The sequence below is a fragment of the Megalobrama amblycephala genome, linkage group LG6 (genome assembly GCF_018812025.1).
Source record: "Megalobrama amblycephala isolate DHTTF-2021 linkage group LG6, ASM1881202v1, whole genome shotgun sequence".
Lineage (NCBI taxonomy): Eukaryota > Metazoa > Chordata > Actinopteri > Cypriniformes > Xenocyprididae > Megalobrama > Megalobrama amblycephala.
Window position 1 is genome coordinate 22,982,111 of NC_063049.1, and position 22,615 is coordinate 23,004,725.

Consider the following 22,615-nt stretch of genomic DNA (forward strand, 5'->3'; position numbering starts at 1 on the left):
TAAAGCATTTAGCCATCTCTAGACACTTAGCGCCAAGTGGGATAAATGAGCCTTATGGCCCGCCTGTTATCTAATCTCCTTTGCATTTCCTTTCAAGATCATGAAAGCGGAATCTAATCGTGGCCTGATTGTGTTTGTTTGCAGAAATTCTCATTTTGGCCCCACGTTCTGCCAGTGACCTGGCTGGTCAGCGAGATCGCTCCCAGCGCTTGTAGAACGGCAGGCGCTGGAGCTGAAAGCAATGCCTCAAATTAAGACGAATAAATAAGAACGCGAGAATAGAGCGAGCCCGACAAAACAATGCCTCAGTCCAGTGCTGCACTCGCTGCGTGCTGTAAAAATAACAAGAGCAAAACAGGAAGAGAGATTCCTCATTTACACAGATGGATTGGGATCAGAACTGCACAGGCCTACACGCCACAAATGAATGAATGAATCGGATGAATGCCGATGAATGCCACAAATGAAGCAATTAGTAAACTCATTATGCACTTTTTTTCATTAATCGAGTAAGATCAAGAGATACAAAGAGGTGAAAAGCACTTATTTACATTTTTTATGGGTAAAATATCTAAAATCTTACTGCTCAACATCCAACATTGATTGCTAATACAATAAAATATTTTGGGATTTTAAACACTGAAACTATAATAATAATTTATTATTAAAACATTAAATTATTAAATAATTTTTTATTAAAACAAATAAAGCATTATAATGTAGAGTAATAGTATAAATACAGAGCACTAGTTAAAATTATTACATTTCGCATTTTTCTAATTTGCCCATTACAAATTATATTATGAACATAATTTAAAAAAATAATTTATATTGCATTTATTTCAATTAACAACACAGAAATAGAGCAGATTCCTAAATATTTTCTTGTTATATTTTGTCATAAATAAGTTTTATTTTTATGTTTTAAATGTATTTAAAAACTTTTGTGAAACAACAGAATCTAGCATTTAAAGTGTTCATTTAGTATTAAAGTCTTTGAAATAATATCAAATGACACTTTGAGAATGCTTCAACTGACAACAGAGACAATGTTCTAATATATAAATTATTAAATGAATAAATATTTAATAGATTTAACATGCAGATTTGAGGCCGAAACTAGATAGCTGACACACTCTAAAATCAGTCATATGTTTGACTCAGGGCTGGATACTTCACAACTTCACACACAGCTCCATACACTGAGGGTACATGAGGAGAAACTGACAACTCTGACATGAGTGAATGTAGTAGGACAGGTGTCAATTCATCCGCAGATCAAGACCACTGACATTAGTCAGAGGGCAATCCCTAAAATTCTCTTTATTTGATGGTGCAATAGCCAGATGAAGGTCAGAGTTTACTTTCAGTTATCTGTCAACTTAGGTTACATGAGTGTTTGTCAGCTGAAGAGCTGAAATCGACTCTTTGATGGACAGGTGACATTTCTCCTCTTATTAATGTTTAATGAACTAAAACCTGCATTTACTCAGTAAACGAGGACGACGGGGAATACAAATCACAATGACAAAGAAAGATAAAAGGTAAAAAAATAAATAACTAGGTGAAACAAAAAGACTAGAACATTGTTCAATAGTTTTAACTTTCATCAAACACCTCTGTGTGAGAAAAATGGAAAATTATTACATCAGTTTTTCTTGTAACAGCTCTGTGTAGGCCACATTGAAAATCTGAGATTCAAAACCTAATTTAAACCTCAAAAGAAAAAGGTTTTAGGGTTTTAAACAATGAAACTTGGTGAAAAAAACAGAATCTATACTATTTATAGGTCACTCACCAATCAATTTTTTAATAAAAAATTCCAGTCAAGCACTTTGGATCATTCTGAAATCATTCTGGAAAACATGATGATCAGCTTTTACACAAACTTGTGGAATTCATGCAGATTGAGTGCTGCTGTCATTAAAGCAAAAATGTGGGGCATACTTTACGAAATATTAAGAAATTCTGATTTATTTATTTTTTTCATGAAATAAAAATTTGATTACAAAAATGAAAAAGCATTTTACTAGCGATCTCTCATACAAATGGTCATGGTCTTAAATGAGATTTTAAACTGCCATGCATCTTATTTCTGCAATAAATAGTTCAGAACGACACACTCACTTAGCATACTAAATAACACACTAAGAAATACACTTAATGTACATAAACATTCTTCCACTGCTTTCACTGAAACACCACCCTCTGCATTATTCTTTCTTTGTTTAGTGCCATATGTTACATATTAATTGTGTGGCTTATTCATGCATTTTTCCTTCATTCTAAAAGCAATTAACTCTCTCATGAACATAAACTTTTGTAGTGAAAGAACAATCAGCCAAATTACGTCTGAAATTGCGAAGTAAAACAGAAGCATCCTCCAATAATTCAACCAGGCAACTGAAAATCTTTACAAAGAATGCATCTCAATTACCAAATTCTCTGAGAAAAAAAAAAAAATAAAAAATAAAAATCTGCCTGCCGGGAGAGTATTTAATTTCAAAACACTAAGCTGTACTGTAATACGCAGAATAATATGCACGGTTTATACGCCTGTTTTCTTGAAAGTACGCCATTAGCCTTTAATAATTCTCAGTGTACTGTATGCGTGAGTTAAACCCTCAGTGTTTAACGCTTCACATTAGTTAGATCAATACTATTGAACATACTACTTTAATCCCTCATTCAAAAACCATGAGGGAGAATTACAGATTAATGAAACCATAATAAGACTATATGAGACGGCCATAACCAGCAAAAAATACAGCTACTGTACAGCACCAAACACTTTGATGCATCATCCAGATGCAACATCATAAGATACCCCACACTTTCTGGCCAACAAACAAGCATTACGTATATATCTGACGGCCTTCTGCTCGTCCACGGTAGGCCTTGACGGGAGCCAGCTTGTCCAGCCTTCATGTGTTCCTCCCTGGGGATAAAGAATCAGCCTATGTAGACAACCACACAAAGGCCAGAGCTCCATCAGCAGGTGGCACCATGCAGACAGGCCTGTTAAGGAGGCTTTTTGCAGCAAGCTGAGGCTGTCCTTAGGGGTTCAGGCCTAGATGGCTGGCTACGGAGAGCAGGGCATGGGGGGCTGCTAATAGCACCTCCTTTCAGCGGCGGGATGGATTACAATGGCCTCTCTCTGAGTTAAAGCAAACACCTATCACAACAATGGGGTCACAGCAGGCAGATGTCTGCGCTGTTGTTCGACCCTTCGCACACACCACCCACCCCCCCCTCGCCCATTCCATCTCACTCACACACAAATACATAAAGGTCCAAAAAAAAGTCTCGATACATACAATCATGTTAGCTTTTGCAAAAATACACAAATAACAGATTTGTATTTAAGATATTAACACTTTATAGACCAAAAGTTTGGAATAATTATGATTTTAATTTTTAAAAGACATGTCTTATGTTTATGTATTTATTTGATCAAAAATACAGTAAAAATAGTAATATTTTTATCATTTAAAATAAAATAAAATAAAATGTAATGTACTTCTGTGATGCCAAAGCTGAATTTGCAGCAGCCATTATTCCAGTCATTAGTGTCACATGATCCTTTAGTCATTATAATATGCTGATTTGGTGCTCAATTATCATCAGTTACTACTGGTTCTTATTATTATCAATGCTGAAAACAGTTTATGCAGTTCAAAACAGCTTAATATTATTAGAAACCGTGATGAATGGAAAGTTTATCTTTGATAAATACAAAGTTCAAAAGAACAGCATTTATTTGAAATCTCTTGTAATATTATAAATGCCTTCACTGTCACTTCAGATCAATTGAATATGTCCTTGGTGAATAAAATATAAATATAAAATGTATATATTATATATACACATATATTTATATACACACACACACACACATATATATATATATATATATATATATATATATATATATATATATTTTTTTTTTTTTTTAATTAAATCTTACTTACCCCAAACTTTTGAATGGCAGTGTATCATTTCCACAAACATTTTAAGCAGCACAACTATTTTCAAAATTAATAATGAAGCCCCAAATTAAGCATATTAGAATGATTTCTGAAGGATCATGTGACACTGAAGACTGGAGTAATGATGCTGAATATTCAGCTTTGCCATCACAGGAATAAATTACATTTTAAAATAAATTAAAATAACAGTTCTTTTAAATTGTAATAGTATTTCACAATATTACAGTATTTTTAGTCAAATAAATGCAGCCTCGGTGAGCATAACAGACTTCTTTCAAAAATTATTCCAAACTTTTGACCGGTAGTGTATATAATCAGGGATGGCCAAAATTACATGCTATTTAGATGAAAGGCTATTAGAAAATTAACCCTAATGAGACCAATCCTTTGCTTTCACTCTGAAAAAACATGCTCACTAATTATCAAATTAAATAAAGCTTCTTTCTCGCTCAGGAGAAGACTTTCCCCTCATAAACGGAGCAATGTATCTGGAAGCCAAACTCCGGACTTGGTCTGGCAAAGTTGTGGCAGCCGTTTAGAAAGTGATGGGGGTATTAATCATGTATGAAGTCAGGCCCACTTCTGCTCCCTTTGGGGCTGGGTCTGGCTGCTGCACTCGAGCCCGGGCCAGAGCAACAGTGGGCAACACAGGAAGTGCAAGGAACTAAGCAGGCCTCAGCAGGACTTCCTTTCTCAGCTCCACTGAGCATCAAAGTGCTCAGCAATATTTCACCTGACACACAACAAGTTGAGAAGAACCACCTACTACTCTATTATTAGGTGAATGAAATCAGGTTACACTTGAATTGTCACTTACATAGGTAGTATTTAACATCCACAAAAAAAATTAAAAATGTTTTAAAAAAATTTTGAGGGACAAATTTCACTACCTGTATAGATCTTAGTCAGGCTATAGACGGCATATTTAATTCGGATGAGAATAAAAACAACGGCCTCATTTCTGATACACAAACAGAATTAAAGTAAATTTCAGTTCTTACATAAATTGCTGCTTTCAGTAAATTATTTTTAAAACACACACACATTTGTAATGTTACCAAATGTAACAATTTGCTCAACATGCGGCTCCATTCAAAATCCAATCAATTCTCAATTGATAGAATCTAGCCTCGCCTGACAACCAATCAATTTTGGGAATTGAGAATTCTATATAATTTTCTACTATTTGTGACCCTGGACCACAAAACCAGTCAATTTTAAAATGTTTTGCACCCTCAGATTCCAGATTTTCAAAATTGTTGTATCTCGGCCAAGTATTGTCCTATCCTAACAAACCATACATCAATGGGAAGTTTATTTATTCAGCTTGATGTATAAATCTCAATTTCAAAGAATTGACCCTTATGACTGGTTTTGTGGTCCAGGGTCACATTTTGTCTAAATAAATTACAAATAAAACATGATAAACTAAAATCAATTTTAAACGCTACAAGTTCAGGCATCAATCATCAATAACAGGCATCAATAACATTATAATGTAAGGTATAAAAAATAGATATTTCTTTTGCTAAATATCACATTAATTGTTATTAAATTGTTAATGTTTTAAAAAATAACTTCAAGTATTGACTGACACTAATATTGCATATTTAAAAAAAAGTAAGCTAATACAGTACCGATATATGATGTATATGGTCTTAAACTGACTTTACTTCTATCCCTCACAGCCTGGTTTTGATTCACATTAAATTATATAATGATATCTATCCTGACTAAGACCCAAACTGATAATCTAAAACAAAAAAACGGATAATGCATCATTTGTCATCTCCCCCTTTCCTTGATTTTATTATGCTGAACTAAAAGCACAATGTTAAAACTCTGCAAATTAAAGGAATTGCACTCAGGCAGACCTAAAATAATTTGCTAGTACTCCACAAGCTATTATTTAATTCAAGCATGATTGGTGTTAGTGCTACTCTGACGCATTCTAAAATTTACCTTAGATACAGAGGCAAAACAAACCCCAAACATAAAGACAGATCTCACATCCAGATGCAGCGTCGCTTTGCCCCTCGCAGTCTCTAAAACCCAATGACTTCAATATCAAGTCTAGCATCACTAGGTTATCTGAGCAGCATTCCAATAGTTTTGATCACAGCCTTAATATAATCACAGAAGCTACTGACTCGGCTGCATTTGCTAATATTACATGTGGAATTCAGGGCCTCTCTCTCACCCCAGCTCCAGTTGAACCACAGCTGCACCTACTGGTAAAGCGCAGGCATGATCTGCAAAGCCCCCCGTGCAGCTGAACTGGGAAAACAGATGAAAGCAGAGCACCACGGCCTGACTATCTGAGTAATACAACCAATTGGCGAACAATTTCAGACTGATCTACATCAAGTTCATAAAAAAGGAAAGTGTGTTTATTTACCATCCACCTTTCACTTGAACACGTCGAGCTTTCATCTTTGACCAAAGCAGTGGAGATGTCAGTAAGACGGGTGTTTTTTTAGGTTTTTTTTTACTTCAGCTCATTTCATCTTCACCTCGACTGCATCTTCCAGTGCCGGCGGTCTTACACTGTTCCGAGATCAGAGGTTAAAGACAGGTTATTTTCACACTCCCACACCACCCCCTCCATAATTCAGAGGAGCGCAGCAATTTTACAGGTGCAGGATGTCTCTGAAATGACTTAACTGCCTGAGCCCGGGCCGATGGGGGCAGAGAAAATAGGAGCTTAATTGTCCCCTGGCACTTCTGAGAGACTACCCAAATGGCACTTTGTTATTGTATCCTTTTCTCCCACAGCTCTCCTCCTCGTACTATTTTCTTAGTCCTAATGGGAGCGGGTCACATAGCGCAGCACTCTGTCCAGAGACGGTAACTCTGTCTGTCACCGACTTTCATATGGCGGAGGAGAGCAGAAGTTTGAAAAGCTGGCTGACACCTTTGACGTGGGCAGCGGTAATGGGAGCTGATGCCCACTTGTCAGCTGAATGACATGGAAAGTGGTGTTGTCACAGATCAGGTGGGGAGTTTTATGCGAAACGATGCCTTCCATTTACTTGCCGATGACCTTCCGAAGTTCTCTTCCTGCCATGGCCGACTAGATTAAATTTAATATCTCTATGTGGGCTTTTTATCACCTTGGAATTATTTGCTTTTCCCACCTCTTTATCACCTGAAAAAGTTCAGGCCTTGTGATGAGCTGAAACTTTTATGGAACTGTAAGCGCCTATTAACAAATCCGTAGCAAAAGGCAGCTGTTTTAAGTGAATGCAAAAAACATACAAAGACAGAAGTGGGTTGTTTCGTGTGTGTGTGTGTGTTTGGAAGTAAACAACTAGAGTTGGGGGTCTTATTGGTATGCATCTGTGTGAATCGGTAAGAGTGGTATTGGCCTTGGAAAACCTTGGGACTTAAAGAAAAAGACAGGATAACTTTGCACAGGAGTATGAAGAGACTTCGTTTTGTTTAGTTTGGGGGGGTACTTTTGCCAATTTAAAAATTCTAAATTCTAATCATATCGCATCAGAACACAACATTAGCGTGAGAAGAACAGTTTCCCTTATACTGTTTAACTGGATTCTGCTCATGCAAACGTTCCTGGGTTTATTTTTTAGCAACAGGCGAGCACTTTCACAAATGAGTAAACAAATGTAATTGCACGTCTGTTGACACTTCTCTAGCATACACATGCGTTTACCAGAACCCAGTTAAAACAGGGAAAATATGAAGTCGTCAAATAAAATTAACCCTGTGTGGTTAGACGGATACTCTGCCAAATGAAGCCGGATCCTTCGTGTTTACCAAACATTACAATTACCTCCCGATTCAGCGGCGATCACCACATTCTGATCCATGATGCATTACTTCCCCTATTGAAAATGATTCAACTATCCATCAAATATAGACTCCTTTGAAGTTAGTAAACTACAAATTTCAGCTTGGTTTAATAAGTCAAAACTCCTCAGCATGACAGACCTTTAAAATAGAATAAATTCGGTTCCCTGATTACCGCTAAACACTGACAAGCTACACAATATCGCGTTCATTATCGAAGGCGATTCATCTGCGATAATGAACGCGATATTGCGTGGCTTGTCAGTGATCTACGGCTCTGTCTATTAAATGCCGCTCCATTTGAAAGCAGGTGATGGCGATTTAGCGGTAATCAGGGAACCGGCTTTACTGACAAAATGCGCGTGACAATCTCATGCGATATATCGTGCAGCCCTAATAGGCACTATGTAACTAAAGACGCACCAAAATTAAAATTCTGACCAATACCAATGAGCAGATAATTATTTTCATATTATAGCCAATAACCGTTAAATGGCCTTACACCAAAATTCTATGCAATTATGTCTAAATAAATTAAAAATAAAAATGCCAAAAAACTCAAATTAATCATTTTAAATGCTACAAGTGAATTTAGGGATCATAACATTACAATGCACAGTATGAAAATATTGATATTCCTTTTGAGATTTGCTAACAGTGGCATTAAATTATTAAATGTAAGTTTAAGTGAACATTAAACTATAGCAAAGGTTAAACTGAATGTAAAAAAGGGAGAAAAGAGCATGCACAATTGAATATCCAATATCAACAGATACAATCAAATAAAAAAAACTCTAATATTAGCCAATGACTGATTTGGTACCAATATATTGTGCATCCAAATATTTATGTGAGAGCAAGGAGATTTTGTGACTTCAAAAAAATAAATTAATCAATCAATGTCAGTGTATGACATAAATCACATTTTTTAAAATCCCTACAGAATTCAGTGTATCAATTTTCATGTCCACAATTGTGACTTAAATGTGTAACAAAAAGCAATCCCACATCATAAACTTTTCTTTGCATTTCACTCCTCAGAAGTGACAGACACATTCGAATAATGATCATTATTATATTCATTATTCAAGTCACTCTTGAGTGATTTACATAGAGCGTTCACACCGGCCGAACAGATGAAGGGCTAAACTTAGCGCAAGAGTCACGGTCGCACAATGTAAGCTGACACTAAGAGAGCCCTCACGTCTGTTTTGGGCACTGAGGAACTTGTTGGTGGGACTTTGATGAGGTCGGAATCAGCCACCTTTCACTAGATGTGCAAGTTATTCCGTTTTGAGCACGGCGACTGGGAAAACAATTGCTCATGACTGATTTTCCCTTCTACCCCCATAATCAACCCCATGTGGACAGCATGCCTTTCAACAAGCAGCAAATCTCCATGCGTCCTACTCTCAAGCTGATTAAAGCACCAGCCCTCACCTGCTCTTCATTACTGCGGACAGGAAAAGCTAAAGTGAAATAAGTTAGCACCTGTATGTTCCAATTCGGCATGTTTTCTGCGTGTATATATAACTTTTGAGTATATTGAGCTGACAGTCTTATAAATGATGGGGTTAGAGGCTGTTTGTGCCTGGGTACTTGTAGGCTGTGCCCTGGGACTCAAGTGAACGAGGGAGGGGAGACCTGAGCTGGAAATAGAGCAGATACTTCCTGTGTAGCCGGGCCACAAGGATGAATTATGGGCCAAGAAGGAAACAGGTTATTTGTAAATGCGAAAGAATAGGCAATACATTCAAAATAATAAAATAACAGCTAAAGTGTACTGTTTGCTAAATACTCACTATGCTTAAGTTTAAATAGTGGCCTAATCTAATTGTGCTAAAAATAGATTAGATAACGAAGTTACAGGGCTCTGTTGGCAAAACGGCAGGGTAAAAAGATGTACGAGGTAACAACAGCGTTTACACTGCATTCAGGTGACCGATCCCGGTTTCGAATGGAGGCCATTAACACGCACAGCTCTGAGCAACATTTAACCAATTTGGCAAATTATCTTCAGGGCTGTTTTATAAGTTGTCCTCATTATATGCTAGGGCAGAGAGAGTCAAAGTGTGCGAGTTCCTGTGCCCATTTCCATACATTATAGTGCTGCATTCCCAGCACAGAGCAGAGGAAGCACCTGTTAGGATCCCCACAGCCTCCTTCCACCCAGCTGACCACTTTCATCCCTCCACCGCCTCACAAACAGGTGGTTTTCTTCAAATCTCACTCTTTTACTCAGCGAAGGGGTGAAGTTGGTGAACTGCTGGACATGAGGAACCCCTGCTAAGGCCCTGGGAGAGCACTTCTCAACACGTGTTTAATACAATCACAGGTTATTTAGTCCTCGGTGAGATACAGTTGTTCTGCTGGGTCCAACTCTAAACAAATTTTGGGGAAGAGGAGCCTTTAAAAGAGATGTCTGTTTCGCCGACAGAGGGGTTAAAGTTAATTAGATCGGGCATGTGTACTCTCCGCAGAAAGGGGAAACATCTGCATTCAGTGGCATGGCCCCATTTGTTGCAATTTTGGGTCTCATTTCCATTTGCAAGAAAGATAACTGCTTGCATATGGAAGCAATAGATAGAAGAGGTCAATGCAATTTCTTGCACTTGAGGGAAAAATCCTTATGCAGTAATCTTAGTTGGCGGAAGACGAAACAAAGACATGGGTTTGGGTAGGCATACCTTGCAATAATGGGCTTACCAGCATAAGGAGTTTAACCAGATCTAGTTACTGCCCTTATCACTGATTGGCTAGGATGACATGATGTTTCAGAGAATGAAGATTGAGAATGAAATTCTGCTCAACAGCCACTAGACAGGTACATGATCTGTATAAAATTCTGAAGATGAATACAATTTCATCCCTGATGAGCTGTAATATAGCAAAACATAAACAATTTTCTTCAGTTTGTTCTGGCGTAGCGCCATTAAGAAGAACTGAACGATATATAAAATAACCTCAACAAAAACAATACAATTATTAAATGACACTATAATGCAAAACTGCAATAAAAAAAAATAGTTAAGCATCACTATAAATCAAGGAAAAACTTTAAGTTCATTGAAGGCTACCAATGGCAACTCAGCAAAACGGTTCTGGGAGAAAAAAATAACTTTACAGATAATTATAATCGCAATTATGGAGAACTTTTACCTCAAAGAAGCCGTCATTAGGAGAAGTTAAACCTCCAGCTTAAAACTGATATCAAAGTCACTGGAGAGCAATTACGCATATAGCCTGACTAGTTAGAGGATTTTTTCCTCCAACATAATGCCAGGACTTTTGAGGAAAATCTAATTGAGCGTCTCTTTGTGTGATTATTTATGATCAGAAAGCACCAGAAAATCTAGAGAAGATTTTCTAGGGTCTGATGTGAATGATTAAGTGAGTGATCTTTTTGGATTAATTATGACCACGCATAATAAGCGTCTCTTCATTTGGGAGGGCCCTATTATAAGGATGGTCTTGGAACATTAAAAGTTGCTTTGAATCAAAATTGCATTCTGAAACATGGGTTAGGATAATGAACTGGGTCTGGGAATAAAGGCCCCTTTGCTAAGCTATGCATTACAGGACGAAAACCCAATGTGGCAACAATTCTGGCTCTTATCCTGGCTATTTATTACGAAAAGATTCACCACTTACATACTCTAAAATAAATTCCAGTTCTTCACTCCTCTAGAGATGGATTATGATAGAAACTATGTACTTCAGTGCTACAATTACCTGGAGCTTTTTTGTGGGAAAGATAAATGCACTTTTTCCCTGCCAGCTTTCAGATGGCCCTTATTCCTCCCAGAGTAGAGGTCAGGCTCTCATTTCCTGTAGCTGGGTTAAGGAATAGTCTGAGGGCCTCAGCACTCCCTAGGGATCTGACTGCCCAACTACTATCCCAGCACCAACGCCACCCAGAGGTGGAACACCAGTCAGCGCCAATCCCATAATGGCACACTGTGCACAGACAGAACTCATTAGCCCCAATCTGTGAATGTGTTTAACAGATACCCTGGGCTCTCCTTCCTCTCATAATGACTCATTAATTAAGTGTTTGTGTATCTAGAGGAATTAGGCAGACTGCAGTCATGAATCACAAGAACAATCAGTCTTGTATTGGTGGTTTGATCTTTAGAAAAAAGAACCCACAAGAGAACAGCATTTTCCAACAAGCATACTTCACCCAATTTTAAAAATACACACCTCAGATGCTTTGAGAACCTTGTGGACTTCATCACTACAGCGCTTCCACCGTGCCACATTATTATCTGTCTGGCTTGAAACTGAGAACATAACTTCAATTAGAGCTGATTAGGGGCGTCTATGTTTTGGGACCTATATGGAGTCTCTTAATTCCTCGTTAACCAAACTTTTCCTTCTTCACTTGCAGCTGGTTTATATAGGGTGACATATCTCCATTTAGAGAGCCAAAATACATATAACGTAGTCTATGTGCATAAAGAGAACTAAGCCTGTAAACAATGACACCGTTCATTACACAGTATCTGGCAAGGCAGATTAATGTTCTTTTCATTTTGAGAGGATTATAAAGATAGACTTGGAATATTAAAATGGCTTTGAATCAAAGTAAACAAAACCAAACAATAAAACAGCTACAATATATCTGACAAAATCATTCTGTCATGATGTTCTACACACAAATGCATCTCAACGTGAGCACAGTATAAGCTATAAAACGGTGAAAATGTTAGCGACGTTTCCAACTTACAAATGTTTACAGAGCAGACTACACTTAATGCCAGCACGAGCCGAAAACTCTGGCGTGGGTTACAGCAATTACGGAACATAATCAAATATCACTGCAATGATTCATGATTTATGGTCTGTTTTCACATTAAACATGTTACGTGTACAATGACACCAATGCGCCTTATTGCCAAATACCTGCCTGGTAACAATAAAAGGAGTGTTCCATTTTCCCCCCTCAAAGGTTGCAGTCTGCTGCAGGGACAGAAATGTAATTAAAAAAACAATAATAATACTTTACACACAATATTGGGAAAAAACGCATTAGGCTCTCATGCTCGTATGTCTGTAGCTGCATTTTTATGTTTGTGACCTAGTGCTCTAGAGAAAAAAAAAAACACTGAGCTCTACTTCCTCCATATTATTACCTATCAAAAGAGTTTTTATGAAGTTCTTTACAAAGCATTTGACATTGGCGAAACATGTTTAATAGCTTGCTAAGTCAAGGCATGGCCCCATAAGTCTCATATAATCCTTTCAGAATGTGGTGGAATGCGAAACATGTGCTTTGATGCCGTTATTCTTTTTATTGCTAGTTTGTGTTCAATAAAGACTTTGATTGCCTGGATCTGGAAGTCTCTCAAAATCCATTAAAATCTCAAATCGAGGAGAATAAAATGTGCATTATATGTGAAAACTGAATGCCACAAAGAAGAAAAACTGTATTTCAGATACAAATAAGAGCATGACTGTATATTCTAAGTGATGTAACAAAAGAATATTGCAAGTTCAATAAAACTTTCTAACCTTTTCTGTGTACATTTATACAAATTAAAAAAAAAAAAAAAATCTGAAAAAAATTGTCTCCTTTCACTTCTATTGTAAGTGTCTTACTGTAACTTTTTTTTTTCTGTAATTTTTATTTTTTGGTAGCATGCCACGCTTAACTTGTATTGAACCCGGAATATTTCCTTAAGGAACATCTTACTGGAATACACTAAAAAAGCCCCTAATTGTGAATGAATGAGTTCATAAGTATTCTACAAGGGATTTTCACTGAATGAGCCAAATATGCATGTACACACACATCATCAGCAGTCTAATCTAATCACACTCATAACAAATATTCATAACACAATTCTTTCATCAACTTTAATTGCTTAAGACTCGCCGCATGGGTAACAAAGACTCCGCGGCTGATTATATATGTGTTAGATGAGATTTTCTAACAATGCAATAATTCAACATAGTGCTAAAGTAGGGGGCGTTTCATTCCACAACTCTATTGAGAGCGCATTGAAAGTGGCAGCCTGGTCATGTGCAATAAGGCATCATCCATTAGCCCTGTTGGGTTGGATTTATTTTAATTCTCTAATCCTCTAATCAGGCTTCTCCGTGCAAGTAAATGACACGTCCGATGCCGCAGTCGTGTCAGAAGGCTAGTGGAGAACTCGCAGATCTTCTAAGTGGCATTTGACTCTGTGAGCTCGTGGAGGAGGACTCGAGAGAGAGGCACGCAGACATGAAACGTTCACCCCCAAATAGTGGCACTTGCGAGAAGAACGTTCCTAATGGGGAAATTATTTACGAACTATTTGCAGTGCACCTGAAAATACCTCCAGTGAAATTATGTTTGGCAACCTGAACTGCTTTGAAGTCAATGGAGTGGCAATAAAAATTAGCCCTTCATTAAAGAACTGCACCCTTCAAACGGAACTGGCCAATGCTCAGAGGGCCGGGAACAGCCACGCAGAGGCAGCCCTCGGCAGCAGGGCACACATGTTAGCAATTTGCCTGATTCTCGGCTGTTTTTATGATTTTCTCCCAAAATTTCTCTCCGCCGCACTCCTTTTATGTCGCATTTAGGAAATTAACACTAACCGACAAATTACTTTGTAAATAAAGGAGTATAACTTTAGAATGTTGAAACCAGGACTTGCCCCAGGCGGGTGCTGCTTGAAAAGCAACAAAGGGATCCTTGATAGCTGTTTAGATATGCCAGCCCAGAGCCAGGCTTTATTTTATCAAGTGCACATAATTTTTCAATTGAATTTAATGTAAGGCATTCATTTCCCCAGTGCGCAGCACTTGTGCAACATGTCCACGCTAACTTGAAAACGACTGAACTTAACGGTGGACTAAAAGAAGGATTTCATTTCTAAGGGTCATTTCTAAAGTGCTCTGGGTTTCAGCCAAGAACTAACAATTCTCATTCACAAAAAAAAAAAAAAAAAGAGAATTAAAAAAAAAAAAAAAAAAAAAGCAGGGGAGACTAAAATCAAACTCTGAGATCTACAGAAACCAGACGCTCAGAACTCTAAGGGACTGTTATCTGGAGCGATGTATGCTAATTACTTAATCACTTACATTTGTAAATTGTATTATTGCTAAAGAAATTACTGTACTGATTAAATTACTGATATTTATCTCCTAATAGCGCTGATTAACTGTTGATGATAATCTGTCATAGTGAAGGCTGATATTAGCCGCATCAATCTTTCAGAACAATAAACATCTAACGTGAAAGCAAACTTTTGTCTGTTCAGGGGCCAGATGGTGTGCTTAAACAGAGGAATGTACTATGTTCTTAACAGCGTGGCCACAATTTTGATGATGGGAACCAAAACTGTTGCTTTTTTTAATTGAGTTGTTTTGCCCCATTAACCTTTCATCAGGCACATACATCAAACTAAGGATGAGAACAAAGATTGCTTTGTCTTTGGTTACAATCTAGCTTTAGACTTTCATTTACATTTGTTCAGTTTTTGTACAAAAAAAGCTGTTTCCAAAAAAGTTGCAAATTTCATTTATGCAAAAAATAAAAAAATAAAAATGCAAACAATTTCCAAATAAAGCAGTGTCTACATTCCATTTGTTCAAGACCAAAAAAAAAAAAAATTGGTGCAAAATAGAAATTAAACCCCACAGAGGAAGGTACTATTTTCTTATTAAATGTAATAAATTACTTCTAAAATTAAGACATTTGAGATGTTATGTGACAATAATAGTCATATTTTCTTAAATTTATTCAATCACATAACATGTTAAGCACAACATGGAATTTATTTGGGAAAATGTTTTTCTATCTTAGTATAAGTTGGTCTTCATACCGGAAAAATAAATAAATAAAATGACCCACCTTCAGCAAGCCACCATTTTATAAAAAAAGTGGCTATTTTATATATATATATAAAAAAATATTTTTCTTTGTCTGATATCCCAAAAGTGGCATAAAAATAAGTGGCAAAAAAAATGTATAGCTCAAACAGTAGGTCATGGGTTCAATTCCCCGGGAATGCTAAACTGATAAAATGTACAAATTCAATGCAATGCAAGTCAGTTTGGATACAAGCTAGGGCTGCACGATGTATCGCACGATACGAAAAATAACATTGAAATCGCACTTAAACACAATTGTTAGTTCGATTATGAAATCGCAAAGGCTGCAACTGTTTTTTTTTTTAATGCACAGCTTGTCAATGAAGTATGGTGCTTATAATGTACATTTGAAAAATCAACACGCGTCAAACATCTTTCCAGACATGAGAAACATTTATTAACATCTTGTCCAACAAAAGACAACATTTAATAACATGTTTTTACTCCAAACTCACTTCATAACGACAGCTGAGCATCCTTCTGTGAGATGATGTGGCTTATTACACAGAATAAGGCAGTCGTGTGTTTATTAGTCATATTTAATTAATCAAAGCATTTCAATCTTCTGTTTATTCAGCTACAGCAATAGGGATTTCCCGGGATGACAAGTGTTATCTACTTCTGCGGCAGGGCATATCTGCAGTTTCTGCACGAAAGCACCCTCTGGCTTTCAGATGGAGAAGCATTTACTACTGATCACAGAGCTGTACAGCTCTGACAAGCTGCACATAAAATAACTGCAGCGTTGGCCAAATCATGTGCGATAAAATTTGCAAAAAATTTCTATATATTGTGCAGCCCTAATACAAGTGTCTGCCAAACCCATAAATTTGAATGAATGAAAACTCAGCTAATAACTAATGTACTGCATTTCCCCAAAGACTCCATTGTGGAAAGCTTTATAAAAGCTTAATGTATTTTCATGGTTGTACATTCATTTTAAGTATTCTAATATGTTATTAAAACAATACAAAATCTGTGAAAGAATAAGAAACTTTTGTCTCTAAATATTTGGTATCCTGGTCAAATAAATGTGGAGGGAACTACATTTGGGACGTTCACCCAAATCAGTGTTTGCTGAAAGCTCGGCAGAATTTCCTCTAAAGCCTGATGCTCTTTCTAAAACACTTTGAAGGCAAAAAAAAAAGTCTAAAGTCTGTGAAGCTATTCTCCCATGTTGGCACTACATGCTGCTGGTATAAATTATGCATCAGACATATGTATATGTATTGACTTTAATAAGAGAAATTTTATACATGCCAGCTATTGTACCTGCGCTATAATCACTTGGGGGTATCGGCACTCAAAGTGCACGCTTCCTCATTCCCACCGCCGCTGACTCAGGGTAAGCCTGGGGAAATTAAACACAAAGAACCTAATTAAAATAATAATAAAGTCTCCTCTTGTTTGGAGCTCAGGTGCATCAGATACCGTCGTACAGCTGCATTTGATTTGCTAGTGGAGATATTTTGCGAGGACTTTCGAGATTTCCTCGCTCAAGCTACGGATCCCACCTCAGCCTCGCTCCCTAATCAGGACGACATTGACAGCTCGCAGCTTGCTTCTTATCATCGTCTTGACATTCCATTGCGCTTTAGTGTGGAATACTTGATGACGGTGGGAGGTGGGTGGAGGGAGGGTGGTAGTACAAAACTCCACGACCGCCAAACTCAAGTGCTGGATATAGAACGGCTGAAAAAGAAACGCTACATCGCAAAGTCTTTCCAGGCTCACTGAAGATGGCACCATATCGCAGGATTTGGCAGGTTCATGGTTCAAAGTCTGACGTTTACAGCTCAGCTCTCTGTTGCATACATGTGTTGTCTGAAGTAGCAATGAAAGAAATGTGTGCAAGATGCCTTGCTGAAACCCTATTGGCCAAATGACAGAGGAGGGAACAATTCAAGTGAGAGCTATGCAGCCTCTGCAGGCTACAGTCTCCAGGCCACCCTCAAGAGGGGCAATGTAAAACACCTGTTGAGGGTAAAGCCTTGATGGCACACACTGTCAAAACCCAATAACTCTGAGCGACTTAAACTAAGCTCTGGCCATGTGGTGTACGTCTTTCTTGGGAGGTATTTCCAGAGGGGATCTAAGGCGAAAAAAAAGACCTACTCACTCTTTGTGCTGGGTCTACTAGGCTTTTCATCAACTTCTGTTATCTGATGACGGTGGCAGTTCAGATGGTAGACTGCAAATATGATTTCCTCTTACAGATCCATCTAAAAATAAACAGAACAAATTTCCTATGAAATTAAGCAAGCAAGGTTACATCTGATCACTGTCATTAATGAGACAGGTATATATGACGCTCATTTAATTGTCCAGATTTCTTACATGATTTAAAAAAATACATGAAAAATGCAATGCATAGATATAAAAACTTGAATATACATCTTATATGATGGGCATGTTTTTCATTTCTGAATTAAATATCACTGTGATCATATTTGAGAGGCATACAGTCAAAAATCTCTGGGAGACATAACTGTTTTAATATGACGGTGAGAGGGGAAAACAATCATTAAAAATGACTTTTTGAAAAGAAAACCTTGGCATAATCTTTTATTATTATTTCTTATAAAATATCAGATAATTTGTTTTTGTTTTTTTATGACATAGAAAGGGCAGTTCAGGATATAAAATACCAGTGCAATTACACATACACACAAAACAAATCTGAATAATAATTAATGATTTTTGAAAAAAAAAAAAAAAAATAATAATAATAATATATAATATATATATATATATATATATATATATATATATATATATATATATATATATATATATATATATATATATATATATAAATAAATATGTATATTTAAAAAAAATTATATATATATATATATATATATACACATTTTTTTTAAATACATATTTACTTTTTTTTACAAAAATCAGATTTTTTTTGCATGTGTGTATATATATATATATATATATATATATATATATATATATATATATATATAATTTTTTTTTAAATATATATTATATATATATATAATTTTAAATATACATATTCATTCAATTTAAAGAGCTTTTTACTTTTTTATCGTAGGCACTCATATATTTTATTTAGACCCTGATTTAGAGAATCTACAAAAATGATTTCCACTTGCAAATCCACGTAAAATTACATAGAAAAATTTTCCCTGAAATGAAGCACAGCAAGCTGACAGTGATCAGATGTACCTGACAAGAAGGGAATATTACACAAGATAAATCAATGCTAATAGTTGCAGGTAGGGGAACGCCACAGCATCCATTAATCATCGAGTGCTTAAGCAATGTGTGAGGACACACAGGTTGATGGAGCAAAGGCTGCGACCACAAGCTTAAGCACCAAAATGCTTGCTTTTGCTCGATGAAAGATAAATCTTAAACAAGAGGCAGCTCCTAAAATCACAAAAGACAAAGCATCTAAGCAGCTGCAAAAGCTGTATGTTAATTGAAGAGAAGCCAAAGACGGGAACAAAAACCACAGCTAGTCTGAGAAGAACTGATGGACAACTAGCAACAAGGGGAGCAATCCTCTCAACAGCCTAACAATGTGATGAGTGAAGTCGAATCTTTTGAACCGGTGCTCATGAGAGGTCACAAGGCATGATAAAAGGCCTCAGCATTAACTGTAGAGGAGGTCCCGATGTGTAGAGCAAATGAGTAAAGTGGGGACCGTGCCATTGCACAGCTTAATTGAGCAAACAGCTGTGAAGTGACATCAGCCAAGTGCGCTGCGCTTTCACTCGGCAACAATTTCGCTCTTAAAAGGTTCCATCAGTACCTCGACAGCAAGCCGTGGTCCGGTACATTTAATCTTCTATGTTTTGCAGACCGCCAGCTGGTGGGGTTCAGAACAAAAGTGTTCTGGTGTGGGTCATTGGTGTGGTGCTGCCATAAGTGAGTCATTGTGCTGCCTCCTGTCAGTCACACTAAAGAGAGTATTACATTCCACTGATGTGAAAGCACCAACAACCATATCTGCACAGGCGTGGGGGTTTACGAAAACACCTCCCAGAAAATCTCAAAAGCAATTGATGGATCAAATGTGTGGGAAAAGCCCCTAATGAGAGGACTGCGACTACTTATTCGGCCACGTACAGGTCACACGGGTTTTGTCTGAATTACCCTTCGCGTGTCATTAGCTACTTGGGGAACGTCACTGTGAAGTTTCAGGTGAATTTTCATGAGCTAAATTTCAAAATCAACTATTAAACATGCTCTGTGGAGCAGCTGTGATTTAGCACTTAAGCTAATAACTACATAAAACACTCTTACCCCCATTTTCCATCCAAGTATCTGTCCAGTGTGACATCAAGGGACCAATTGAACACGAAACCACTTTACACAGCTCTGAAGAATGCAGCAAGGACAAAAAAACCTAGAGTGAACAAATCGCCATGGTAGAAAAAAAAATGGACGGGAAAAAACCAAAACAGGGCTACAAAGGAGCTTAGTATGCTCTTATTACATCAAGTAGCAAAGCAGCTGCTAAGAGCTTAAAAATACATTATTTGAATGGATTGGGTGTGGGCTTGGGAGTTAAGTGTGGAACATGGGAACACAAAGGCTAAAAAGGCTGTTATGAAATAGATACTTCAAGAATCCCTTGAATGCCTTTTATATGTTAAAGGGTTAGTTCATCCAAAAATTAAAATTCTGTCATTAATTACTCACACTTATGTTGTTCCACACCAGTAAGATCTTTGTTCATCTTCGGAACGCAAATTAAGATATTTTTTGATGAAATCCGAGAGGTATATGACTCGTCCATAGACAGCAATATAACCACCACTTTCAAGGTCCAGAAAGGTACTAAAGACATTGTTAATGGATTAGTCCACTTTTAAATAAAATTTCTGACAATTTACTCACCCCCATGTCATCCAAGATGTTCATGTCTTTCTTTCTTCAGTCGAAAAGAAATTAAGGTTTTTGATGAAAACATTCCAGGATTATTCTCCTTATAGTGGACTTCAATGGACTCCAAACAGTTGAAGGTCAAAATTACAGTTTCAGTGCAGCTTCAAAAGGCTTTAAACAATTCCAGATGAGGAATAAGGGTCATAAATAATACAACTGTATATGCTTTATAAACACAAATTATCGCCCTGAACGTGCTTCCGCTTTCTGTATTCTTCAAAACGTTTACGCTGTATGTCCTTCGCCTTCCCTATTCAATTTACACAACGAATGCGGCACCAGTTTCGTTTTTTACGTAAGTAGAATAGGGAAGGCGTAGGACATACGGCGTAAGCTTTTTGAAGAATACAGAAGCACGTTCAGGGCGATATTGTGTGTTTATAAAGCATATAGGCTACAGTTGTATTTTTTTTTTCCGAAAATGACCGGTCGTTTCGCTAGATAAGACACTTATTCCTCGTCTGGTATCATTTAAATCCCTTTGAAGCTGCACTGAAACTATAATTTTGACCTTCAACCATTAGAGAGACCATTGAAGTCCACCATAAGGAGAAAAATCCTGGAATGTTTTCATCAAAAACCTTAATTTCTTTTCGACTGAACTTGATGTTATCGGCCGATAGCGAGTACTAATCCAATACCTGGGTGCAGGGCTCTGAACCGGTTCAAGGAACGAAAACGAACGAAATTTTGACGGAAAGTAACCAGAAACGGAAACTGAATCAAATTGAATCGTTTTGAACAGAAACGCTCATTTGAAATGGCCATTAACTGGTTAAAAACGTTATTTTTTCGTTATTTAATATTTTGATTTGGCAGTCAACCAATCACGAATTCAAATAGTAGCCTACAGCCTATGCAAATGTGACGCTGATGCATCCAACGTTTGTGAAATGCCCGCGCTCACGTTCTAAAGTGAGATGCACGCACTGACGCGCTCAGCTCAGCTGTCAAGTCATCATAGGTTAGGTAAGTCACAATGGCAATGCCCTGGCATTAGTTTTTCTGATGATATGTCACCAACCACCAAGCATTAGGCCTACATTTAAGTGCAAATGAATGTCAAGTAATATGCAGCTTGTTGTGTGTTTTGAAACCAGCGAAAATTACAGGATAGTAGAACATGAGTTCACACAACGCCACATCACGCACATGCAGCGGTTCGGTGAACGGAGAAAACATAATAAAACTAGGCCTATAGGCTTACATAACACATATACAATAAAAGGGATTATTTAGGCCTATAGGCTGCGCAAAATATTTCACCATATAATTAGGTCTACAGATTAACAAAACGAAAGTGGTTCATTGTGGCGCACTCCAACGATCTAGGAAAGGAAATAGACATTCTGCTTGTTTTCGTTATTTAAATGTCTTTTGTAAATGTATGAATTATGTCTGGCTTTTAAATTACGACCATAAACCATAAATTACGGAGTAAGCTACAAAGTTTACATAATAAATAGCCTAATAGGTTAGCATTCGTCTCGAAAATGGAAACAGTGCCGAATGAGAAAGGTAGGCTTCAGATTCACTTTAAATTAATTCGTTTAGCATTTTATTTAGTTTTATTTCTAATAAATAACCCTGTTTTTCACTTCTTCGCTGCTCTAAACAGTGGTTGCTTATGGCAACACAGCACAACTTCCTGTGTTTGCATTCTGAGCCGCAAAGAAGAATCGATTTCCGATTTGCTGCGTTAAGCAAAGATAGCGGGCACAACTAACGTTAGATATTGTTTAAGAAAATGGTATCGGATCGGTACATGAGTTTAATTACTCGCCGATACTGATGCTAGAATTTTTTCTGGTATCGGTGGTATTTCCGATACTAGTATCGGAATCGGAACAACCCTAGACTGAAGAAAGAAAGACATGGACATCTTGGATGACATGGGGGTGAGTAAATTATCAGGAAAATTGTATTTAAAAGTGGACTAATCCTTTAAAATAGTCGACGTGACTGCAGTGGTTCAACCTTAATTTTATGAATCGACGAGAGTAATTTTAACTCTCAACAAT

At 37.1% G+C, this 22,615-nt stretch overlaps 1 long non-coding RNA gene across 12 annotated transcripts in view; it reads right to left on the reverse strand.

Moving 5' to 3' along the window:
* Nucleotides 1-22,615, reverse strand: part of LOC125270159 — a 173,792-nt gene that overhangs the window by 145,179 nt on the left and 5,998 nt on the right. For all 12 annotated transcript variants that reach the window (XR_007185265.1, XR_007185266.1, XR_007185274.1 and 9 more), the window contains exons 2-3: nt 17,785-17,887; nt 16,938-17,016 (exon numbers count right to left, since the gene is read on the reverse strand). This is a non-coding gene — a long non-coding RNA (uncharacterized LOC125270159). The remainder of the gene's footprint in view (nt 1-16,937; nt 17,017-17,784; nt 17,888-22,615) is intronic.